This window comes from Nuphar pumila, chromosome 11 (genome assembly GCF_984573655.1).
Source record: "Nuphar pumila chromosome 11, dmNupPumi1.hap1.1, whole genome shotgun sequence".
NCBI lineage: Eukaryota > Viridiplantae > Streptophyta > Magnoliopsida > Nymphaeales > Nymphaeaceae > Nuphar > Nuphar pumila.
The window spans coordinates 64,400,283-64,412,613 of record NC_143259.1 but is presented as its reverse complement, the minus strand read 5'-3'; positions in this window follow the sequence as shown (position 1 = coordinate 64,412,613).

Here is a 12,331-nt window from a genome sequence, read left to right as displayed (position 1 = left end):
TAATCAGGGCAAATTTGAGAAAATCGATTTTCTAAGATGGAATTGGGAAAATACATCAAAAAGATGGGTGTGTGACCTTGTGAAATATATTCATGATGCAATCTAAACCTAAATGATGCATGAATGTAATTTTTCAAAGATATTTTTTGAAGAAATTTTAAGAGAATTGCTTGAAAAAGGAGATTTTATGTGCCTTATAGAACTTCAATAAAATAAATTTACCTCATATCCCTGACTATGGCCACAGATATAGATTAAATGTATCTCATTTAATTCTAAAAGGAGAAAATATTTATAAAACTTTAAAATATGCAATGGCTTTTGAAAATGACCTAAGAGTGTAGGCTGATTATGGCTTAAAAGAAGATGATAAATCTAAATTTCGTTCGTAGTCTGACTATGGCCATAAATACAAACTTGATCAAGTCTTCCAACTCTCTAGAAGCTAGTTCACGTGCCATTCATGTAGAACATGGTGGAGTTGAAATATGTACATGAATGACAAACATAACAGTTATATATCAAAGTTTAAACTATATGCAATGCAAACCCTAATTCTAAGCATGAATTAAAATTTGTATTCCAAAGTTTAGCTACAATTTACATCACTAATTGAATTTAAATAAAGAAAAATAAAGGAGATACAACCTTGAATGTCTTTGCAAAACTAGAAAACTTGTTAGTGAAGATATGTTGGCTTTTCTAGATTTATCCAGTAATATCTAGAAATTACTGGATTTATCTAGATATAAGCCTTTTTTTCATGATTTCCCTGATATAAACATGATAAAATATGCAATAAAATTGAAGAAATAATAAAGATAAACAACTTTGAAATTTGGAATTTGGGGGAAATTGATAAAATACCCCTGAAAACAAGACTATGGTCTTGAAATTAGGGTTTTCAAAAAATATTTTGGTAAAATTTTAGATTTAGGGTTTAAAAAGACTCAAATCAAATCCAAATAGAATATGCAATGTTCTAGCATGATTCTAAATATGAAAAAACCGTAAAAACATGAACTTATACACAAAAATTCAGAAATATCACAAAAATCATGATTTTATCAGTGTTTCAGGATTCTACGGGCATTCTGTTTTGAATTATAATCAATTCAAGTATCAAATGAGTTCCAAAATTGATAAAAATTGACACTTGCACTTCTGATAACCCTAAAATTAAATTTAAAGCATAAAAATCTAATTTTGACATTATTACAATATGAAAATCTCATAAAAACCTTAAAATATGCTATTTTTATCTGCAGGCACGTACCTGTCACAATGTCAGGCCTGAATCAGGAGTCAATTCACCATGTAAATTCATAATTTTTTACAAAGAACTAATAGACATAACAACAGAGATTCTCTTTTTTACGGATCGGAAAAGTCATCTTCGGTTAGGGAGATATCATTCTAACAATCCGTGCTTGAATTTAACAAATATAAAATCTATCAAAATAAATATTTCCGGTTTTAAAAACAGGTAAAAATAGCAAACCACATCAGAAAATTTTTAAATTTTAGAAATGAATAGAATACATGCAAATAAGGAATTTCCCTTTTTATAGATTATTGATCGAATCTTCGGTTAGGGAAATACAATCGACACAAGTTAACTTAGGGTTTTAATAAAGCATAACGAGTTCTAAAATGTTGATTTAACTTTCTGACAGAGGAAAAATAGCATACAATGATATAAAAATATAAGAAAATAATAGATATTAACACAAAGCTACTGCAATTTATGGATCCCAAATCGGATCTCGAATGACAGAAATATTACCTCTGCAATTTATACCTGAATATCAATAACGATTTTAAGTAACAAAAATCATGATCCGATTTTGTATTTTTCTAATAGAGTTCCCCAATCCAAAAACCCCTGATTTTTTTACAGAGACTTACTGACAAATCCTTGGACTAAATATAAAAAAATAAAAATTTTACAATGAATATTTAAACATGAAATAACATGATTTCTACAGATCTAAAATCAGAATATACAAAAATCCAATAAAACACTAAAACAACTAATCTAAACATGGAAACAAATAAAAAAATACATAAACATCATAATGAAAATTGATTTAATGATGGAATATATAAAACAAACATTAATATGACAATAAAATAAAAAAAGTAAAGGGAATCCATGGTTGAATTTAATTTTCCCTTTGAAAATATGGATTTAGCCTATTTAACGGGTAAATCATATATTTCATTTGTTAAGAACATAAAAAACAACAATATGAATGATTCTAACGGATTAGAATCCTGGAAAACTCATCAAAATGAGTTAGATCATCTTCTTGGGTCGAACTTGGGGTTCTTGGATGGAATCTATGGTTAAAAACCATGAAAAAGTGGGCGCCCATGGTGAAATCCAATGTAAAATCATTAAAAATTAGTAAAAAGCATGAAATAATATGATAGAAAATTACCTTGGGGTTGCAACTTCAATGGAGGAAGGAGAGGGCTGTAGAGAGGAGAGAGAAGTTCCAAGAAAGTGGTGAGAGAGAGCATAGGGGTCGACCCCCCTTATGGGTACTTAAATAAAAAAAAATTAGGTTTAGCCAAAGAGTCCAAAACAAATCAAATTCTTCTTTAATTGGATTTCTTAGGGGGGGCGATTTTTGTGAAAAGTTCTAAACTAGCCCTATCCCTAATTAAGCTAATTAACACCTAATTTGGACCTCTAATTGACCTAAAAGACCCCAAATGTGGTGTCACCTAGTGTGGGTCCACATTTGGTTTTTAAAGCTTTTTAATTTAAAACTTTTAAAAGCAAGTGGTTAAAGACTTGAATAAAATGGATTTTCAAATTTGGTTTTTTGACTCTTCTAAACTCCTAACCTAGCTAGGACACTGACTAACCCTAGTCTAACCCTAACTTCTTCAAATGTGGTGCCACCTCGAGTGGGCCCCACTTGAATTTTCAGAAAGAATTTTAAAACTCGAAAATGAGAGGGTTTTCAAAAGATATTCAAAAGTAGACTTGAAATTGAATGTTTTGAAATGACACAAAGTTCTGACTGGGTCAGAACTCTTCTAGATATGACGCCAAATGAGTGGGCCCCACATCAGGATTTTGAAAAATCTGAAATAAAGACTGAAAATGGTTTTAAAAAAGGGGTTAAAATCAACAAATGGAATTCAAGGGTTGAAAATAGAGTTCTGAGCAAACTGGAACTCTGAATCAGAGTTCTGAACCAATTAGGACTCTGAGATTTTAGATTTTTGAAAGCCAAATGATGAAGTTTTTGAAAGATTTTATCAGAATTGGTAAAATAAATCAGAAAATACAGTCAGGGTTAGAGTCCTAACTCAATCAGAACTATGAAATAGAGTCCTGAATCAACTGAAACTTCGCAAAATGACCTAATTCTTTTGAAAAAAATAAGTTAAGAAGGTGAAGATGGAGGTAAAACAAGATTCAGAATAAAGTCCTGAATCAGATTAGGACTCTAAGACAGAGTTCTGATCGAACTAAAACTCTAGATTTTGAGTTTTTTTCTGAAAAACAGATAAAAGATTTCGCAAAACTAGTGAAAATAGCAACAAATAGTGAAATCAAGACAGATTCCTAATCCAACTGGGACTCTGGGAGCAGAGTCCTAATTTGCCTAGGACTCTCAGAATTCTGGATTTTCTGAGAAAACAAATAAGAGGATTTTGGAAAACAGGTGAAAACAAGGTAGAAATTGAAGTTTGGTTCAGAGTCCTGACCTGAATAGGACTCTAAGAAAGAGTCCTAATTTGACTAGAACTCTGAGAATTTTTGGTTTTCTAGAAAGCAAATAATGAGATTTAAAAAAAAACTTTTGAAAACAAGTGAAAATGAAGTGAGAAAATGAACTCAGAATAGAGTCTTGGTTCGATCAAGACTCTGGGACAGAGTCTTGATTCCGTCAGGACTCTGGGATAAAATCCCAGAATTTTGAAACTCTGTGATAAAAATACAACAATTTGGAAATTTGGAAAGATAAATGAAGAGATTTTGGAAAGATTCTCTCAAAATTGAAATCAGGGTCAGAGTCCTGATCCAACTGGTTATCTTTGAATAGAGTCCTGGTTTAACTAAAACTCTGAGTTTTTTATTCATTTTGACAGCTTTTGAAAGATTTGATTAAAGATAGACAAAATATCAATGAAAGATAGAGTCTTGATTCGATTAGGACTCCGAGAAAAAGTCCTAATTTGACTGGGACTTTAGAATTTTGGCCAAAACGAAGGATTTTAAAAGGTTTTCTCAAAAATAGGTAAAGATGGTAGTAAAAGATAGAATCCTGATCTGACTGAGACTCTGAAAAGAGTCCTGATCCAACTAGGACTTTGGACAAAAAGTCCTGATCCAACTAGGACTCTAGAAAAAGAGTCCTAATCGGACTGGGATTCTGAGATTTTGGCCAAAAATGACAAGAATCGGTAAGGGATATGACTACATCTGGTTTAACATCAAAATGGAGTTTTGAAAAGATTCAAAAAGATGAAAAAACAGAGTCCTGATTCAACTAGGACTCTGAAATTTTTGATAAATTTGATAAATGACAGATTCCAGAAGTGACACCACCTAAATGGGTCTTATGTAAGAATTAAAATAAATTAAAATTGAGTTTAAAACGAATCCAGATTGCTTTTCTAAGAAAAACATTTAAAATATAAGATCCTGGGGGTTGGCAAATGGCAAAATGTCGATTTAAAGCCCAGGTATTTAAAATTGCTTTTGAAATATGACTTTTAAAACTTGAATCTGGATTTAATATTTTGAAAACTAGAGTACTGGATCTCGATAATGAGATGCCATGATATGCAATGCCATAAAATGCAATGCCATAAAATGCAATGCCATAAAATGCAATGAAATGATATGACAAATGCATACAATGATATGAAATGACACATGAAGTGTAAACACTGAATGATGGTGAAAATTTGGAGTGTTTACAGAGTGCAAACGCAAAGCCTAGGCGCAATGCGCATCGGCAAAGTAAAGACATGATAGAAAGTAAAGGACAAGGATCGTGAAACCGCATCCTTGAGTTAAAAAACATACTTCTATAAATATATATATCTATATATATTTAATTGCTTTAATTTCTATTTTTAAATGTTTTAGCTTAGTTCAGTTCATCCAAAGTGCATTGTGCGACTTTCCCCTACCTTGAGGGTTTGGGGGTTGCGCTTGCCTTCGTGCGTATGTAACAAAGGGCTCGAGACGCAGGGCACAAGCGGGATCTGCCGTGCAAACTGCGAAAGAGCAAAGCATGAATACTCTAACAAAGAAAGAAGTGTCGGCCCTAGCTAGGGGTCGACCTAAGGAAAAGAAAGAAGGGGGCAAGCGGCGCAACCCCTGTCCGCCAGAAAAGGAAAAAGAGAAGGGAAGTGGGATGCGCCCCTTTCTGCTTCTAACAATCAACAAGGAAGGGGTGCAACCCCTTCCCCAATGGTTGAAAAACAGAGGAAGCAAGGAGGCGGAGGCAGGGGCTTCGCCCCTGCTGGCCGAAAAAGCAAAGAGGCAAGGGCGAAGCCCTTGCTTGACATCAGTGAAGAGGGAGGCAGGGGGCTCCGCCCCTGCCTGATGGAAGTTGAAGAGGCAAGGGGCGAAGCCGCTGCCTGCCGAAAACATATAGGCGGCAGGGGCATCGCCCCTACCGGTCTACTGGAAAAGAAAAGCAGGGGCAAAAGCCCAGGCTGACCGATTATGTACAGGCGGCAAGGGGCGTTGCCCTTGCCGGCCTGCTTCTATCGACCTATAATATGCAGGAGGTAGGGGGCGTCGCCTTTATCGAGAAAAGACTGGCAGGGCCCCAACCCCTGTCGACCTGCCAGATAATGACAGGCACGGGCTTTAGCCCTTGCCGATCAAAAATTTCAGGCGGCAGGGTCATCGCCCCTGTCGGCCTGCCAAAAGACAATAGGCAGGGGCCAAAGCCCCTGTCGGCCGAAGGCAAGAGAGAGAGAGAGAGAGAGGCAGGGGCTAGAAACCCATGCCGACCGATCAAAATAGGCGGCAAGGGGCATCGCCCCCTACCGGCCCTTTGAAAATTGAGAGGTTGAGGCAAAAGCCCCTGCCAACTAGTCAGACACAAGTGGCAGGGGGCGTCTCCCTACCGACTGAAAAGGAGGAAGAAGACAAAAGAAGAAGAAACAGAGGAGAGTCGGGGGTTACCTACAATAGGCACAAAAGGGGGCCACCGTCGTGGAGGGTGGTCATCGATGCGGGGTTGCCGGGGAAGGTGGCTCTCTGGTAGGCATGGTGCGTAGAGGGGGAAACGAGCAGAAGTTTAGAGAGAGAGGGGGGAGAGGGTCAGGCGAGGGTGAGAGAGGAGATGTGAGGGGGGTGAGAGGAGGCAGGGAGCTGGTGTTGAGGTCAGGGAGAGAGAGAAACCCAGAGAGAGCTGAGAGGGAGTGGGAGGATTTCGAATGAGAAACTCTTTCCCTCTTCGTGCTTATTTATAGGCATGAGGGGGGGCAGGGGGGGTTATCAGGTTTGGATCCGGGTCAGATTTGAATTTGACCCGGGTCCAAATTCTTTTTTTTTCTGGATTTTACATCCTACCCTCCTTAAAAGAATTTTGTCCACGAATTTTCCTTTGAAGGTTAATTGTAGAGATCATAGTCTAAGTTAATCAATGTCAACGAGGATGCGTATAATGTGTGTGTGATCCCAAACGTATACGCTTTTAAAGGATCAAGACAACTCATAATGAGTTTCCAAGAGAAGTATTGAGTTATCAATTCAATAAAACAAAATTCATACGTGATTTCGTTGATGGACCTTTGCCTGGCAAAATCCATACTAAAACACAGAAAGTCTTAACCTAAGACTGTTAGAGTGTATACTTCACCATACTCTACTTGTTTGTTCATGGAAGAATCAACACGATGAGACACTTCTCTAGCTTGTTTTTGTTTCTTGAATGGGGGTCTCTATATGTTATCAATATCAGGTTATCTTTTGATGCCCTCACTATTTCTAAGAGACACTTTGTCCTGAATAACCTTAGCTTACTCTCACTTCTCAAGGCCTTATGCAGCCAGCTGTCTCCTGTCGTGACTTCGGTTAAGGTGTCATTCTTTCACAAAATTCATAGAATGGCCCACCTTTCCAGAAAAGACCTATGCATAACCTCAAATCAGGATCTAAAATTAATAAGGATCTGATTATCTAATCATGCTCCAACAGAAAGCCAAATCTATAGATTCATAACAGGATATTTCAATCAACCTCAGAAGACCATCACAACTCACCATAACTCTTCATGTAATCAAAATTTATAAATTCCACGCTGGATCACCTGATCTGAGAAATGTACGAACTTACAAGGAATTACTGCCTTAGATGGTGTACCTGGTCTTGAACAATACACTTCCTCACAGGAATATACCATCTTTGTGGCTACCCGCTCTTGGACAATGTACCTCCTCATAGAGATTTATCACTCTAGCCGGATTACCTAATCTTGATCATACATACCCTCACAGAGAATCCTTTGGGGACAATTCCTCGACAGGTACCATATTCAGTGAAAACTATTGTGATACATGTATCAATACAAATGACCGCTCTCAGGGTCGATAGCCACCAATATGAGCACATGCATGTATACCATCAATACGCATCATATTACTTCATATAGCACTTAAATCATAAATCCACACATTTCACCAATAAGGTTCCATGAACCATAGTTCACTATTGAACTTAAACATTTATCGCATGCATTCATAATTCATATCATGTGGCATTTAAATCATATCATACAGAAGCATAATATCCTACGCCTCATATCATGGCCACAAGGAACATTGCATTTTGCAAATTGAACCTCAAAGCATGCGTAAACAAAGTATGAGTTTTATGTACACATAAACATGTATATTTCATAACATAAAGCAACTAAACCTCAACATACGTAACTCCTACATAGTTCAAGTTATGCACACGGAATTAAAGTCATCTATGTATCTAAGACATTCATATCATTGTATCATTTTTATGTGCATTTATACAATAAATCAGTCACATTCGACCATTTTAGCATGAAACACGCGTGCATACCTTTTACATAATCTAGTTAGATATTCATGATACCCATCAATCATGTTATACGAGTATGATATATTCACCTAGGCAATCATAACGCAATCCTCTGCAATGAAACTATATAGGTGTGATGTATCATTCACCTAATAAGTCAAAACTAATCATTTGTAGGCATGATGTGTCATTCACCTAAATAGTCTAAACTAATCATTTGTCGGTGTGACATGTCATCCATCTATATACTAACATAAACATCACAATCATAAGAATCTTGGGGACACGCAATTCATACACAATTTTATTGATAAGCTTTCACTTGACAAAAAATACGTACCAAAACACACAAAAAGTCTTAAACTAAGACTATTAAAGTATCTATTTGCCATCCTCTATGTGTTCTGTCATAGTGGAATAGACATGGGTTACTGCTCGGGTTATTCTGTCTACTGCTTTTAGCCTTTACTTGCAGTCTGTTTCTTCAAATCCGCTTCCTTCTTGAGGCAAATACGAGCAAAATGCCCCATCTTTCCTCAATATAAGCAGCCACCAGTGTCTCGGGGGCAAGGTTGTCCATGATGAACATAATTACATCTCAGGCATTTCTGGTTTGACGATCGTTGTGGCTCATTTCCTTAACTTTGTTTCTATTTTTTAGCAAGTCGACGCTTGTTATCATTACTATCTTCAATATACTTTTTAGAACAACATTGATTAAGGTGACATTATTCAGCAGAATGACCCACCTTTCCACATAAAATACAATCATTGGGGTCCCGAAGGCACATCGGACCTGAAAGAACTTGAGGGCTAACACCTCATTCTAGATTGGAGCTTTTGCAAACCAACCTATCCACCCTATGATCTAGGTTTTGGACCTTTGCTTGGAGCCGTTCAACTACTTTGATCAATGCTTCTATTGACTCGATCAGTTCATTAAACGACATTTAAGAAGAAATACATTCTTTAATTAAAATAAATGCAAAATAATTTAAATAATAATACTCACAATGCGATGCAGATGATCAAGGATTATCGCTTTTCCTGTCGCTCTGATACCAAGTTATAATGCCCCAAAATCTAGGACTTGTAACTTTTTATAAAAAGTTTGAAAGCTTTGTAATCATTCGTTTATCAGAGTTTTTAAATAGTAATTCAGCGGAAAATAGTGTTTGAAATAGCAAGTCAAGGGACCTTGGGCGCATTATAGCGCAAACTTTCTTTCGCAACAGATTTGAAACTCTGTATATTTAATAAACGAAATAGATTCTGAAATGCACTTTATAATAATTTAAGACTTGTACAAAGGAGTTTTTTAGAAAACCTTTATGCAAAATTATCAAACTGTCTCCAGGAGCGAAACGCCAGGAAAAGAGTCTCATCTTGATTTCACTACGTCATCATGCCATCACAGTTCATACAGACCTAATCATGACCTGTGCTCATAAAATGGGTCAGTTTCACAAAAAATTGGTAGGTGCACAAGTGAGACAATGTAGAACAAAATTAAGTACTTACATTTAATTCTATCATGCTTAGCAGTTTAAACAAGTGAAAACTACTACTAGCATCAATAGTTAATCAGTGTAAGAGAAATGCTAAAACTAGCATTTAACAATTAATTAGTTCAGGAGAAAAGCAAAAACTATCATTAGTAGTTTAATCACCATAGAGAAATGTTACATCTAGCATTAAAGGTAAATCAGCGGACGCGAAATGCTACAATTAGCATTAACAGTAAATCAACGCACAGTGTGCAACCAACAAGTAATGTGAATCATATAACTTTTGTTTCGATATTAGTTGGCCTGCTGATGTCTTCTTTTAAATCGTTGTAATTTTGAAAAGATTTTTAAATGTAAAACATGTGAAAACCAGACATCAAAAAATAAAAACCGGTTCTCACTAGTGGATGAGACCGGGTCGAACTCAGGGAACGGGAATATATCGTATTCAAGTACACAAATCTAAACTATTCTTTATTGCCGAATTATTGAAATATAAAATGTTCAGAAAAGGTAAAAACAACTAACTATTACAACAAATGAATACCCTTCGCAGAGGGCGTAAAGTGCAATATTCACAAACCCAATTAAATTCCTAATTCTAAACTAAAAAGTAAAAAGAAGCTCGACTCTTTGCTTTTTCGTATCACGTACTCGCTTCAGCTCCACTCCTATGCTATCCTGCACAAGTCAAAACAAACACAAGCAGTACAAAAGATAGAAATGAAGATTATACTAAGCTAGCTAAATGCTAACTATGAAAGCATGTGCAAGCAAAGCAGAAAATCAAAGAAAGACAAAGACTGAAAAATACATGCAATCACTGAATGAAAAAGACAAGAAGTTTAACATGAACAAACCGTAATGTAAAAGTAAACAAGAACTTAGAATTGCACAAAGAGCTGGAAATTACTTAATTTGAAAAACAGAAACAACACAAGGAATTTTCAAAACAAGAAATGGAATGATTAAAAACAAACACAAGAAAATACAAAACAGGAAGTGAAAACAGGAAATAGATTTCCAAAAACTAGAAAATTAAGTAACTAAGACAGGAAAATACAACACATGTAAAACAGGAATTTCAAGTAGCTACCTTCTAACTAAAATAAAAAAAACAGAAAATAACATCCAATTATAAAAAACCGGATAGTGTTCAAAGTCTGACATTACTCAAACAGGATCCAGAATTTAAATTCCTACCAACTCATGCATCTACCCTTTAAAAAAATCTTGAGATCATTTAATCAGTAATTACTGGAAATTTTTGACAGCAACTGTAAAAGCTTAGTAAATGGATGATCCATCAGAGGTTATACGATTCTAATAATCGAAGATCAGATCTTTAATCCACTCAAAACATTACATGACTCTGATATATCGAATTTGATTCAAACATCTGATAAAATAAAAAATCAATCTCTATTAGTTTTGAACCGAAAACTCGTTGGAAAACAGAGGTAGATAATCAAAGGTTTCGTTCAGCATCTACGGCAGGTCCAGAGATTTCAGGTACTAATCATCTTATCTATATCCTGGCGGTTCTTTGCAGCGGTCCAGATCTCCGATTAATACTAAAATAAGCTTTGAAAAACAATGTTCACCAGAAAAAACTGGAAATCGATCCAGATGATCGATACTGATTAGAACAAAAACTTTTTTTTTTATTTTTTGATATAAATAAACGAATTCACTAAATCTGAATCAAGAATTTGATCATCATCAACACTTATTCATCAGAACAAGCATTCCGGCAGAATACTTGTCCATCGCCGGAGTTCTTCACAGAATTTTTTTTTTTTATGTTTTCTTCTTTTTTATTTTATTTTCCAAATTGAGATTCAGCAGATTATCATTCAGAAAGAAATAAAACAAAGAAGAAGAAGACTAATTGGAACAAGAAGAAGAAGAAAAAGAAGAAGAAGAAGAAGAAGAAGAAGAAGAAGAAGAAGAAAGGTAGATGAAGACTTACCGTGAAATGAGGGAAGAGGTGGCTTCCACCTCGTGCGCTGCCACCGATTGAAGAAGCTCCTTGCCACCGGATGAAGAAGATAGGCTGCTGGAAGAAGAAGAAGAAGAAGAAGCAGGAGATGTAAGAATCCAGCAACTGGGAAAAGGGAACAAAGGGAGAAAATCAGAGGGGGAAGGGAAAAATTTTTGGCGCACAAAATGAAGCACTGATCTGTTCTGTTTTTGGGTTTTTTAAAGGGTTCAAACCGGTTGGAACCGGTTTGTAACAAAAATTATTTAGTTTCAAAACTTCCAAACCGGTTCCAGCCGGTTTGGTTTTTTATTATTATTATTATTTTCAATTTTCTTTTTAGAAATACAAACCGGTTTATGCTGGTTTGTATTATTATTATTTATATTTTTTTTCAGTTTTCCATTAATTTTAAAAAATTATAAACCATATAATGGTTTGTTTTTATTTTTTTATTTTTTATTTTTTTTTCAAAAGTAAAGAAAACTGTATGAATAGGTTTATTATGAAAATTTTCAAAAACAAAACTATTTATTTATAAAGGAACTTCAAAAACTAATCTAACTATATTTTTTCTTTTCTAAAAAAAAACACAAACACTTAAAATGAGTAAAAAAACTATTTTTCTCCATTTTTTTTTCTTTTTAATAAAAACTTAAACCAAACTACAAAAACTAAAATAGGCATAAAAATGTAAAATAAAACTATTTTTCATGCATTTTCTAATTTTAAATCATTTTAACACATTTATTAAAAACTAACATAAAATTGGGTTTTTGAAACATTATTTTATAAAAT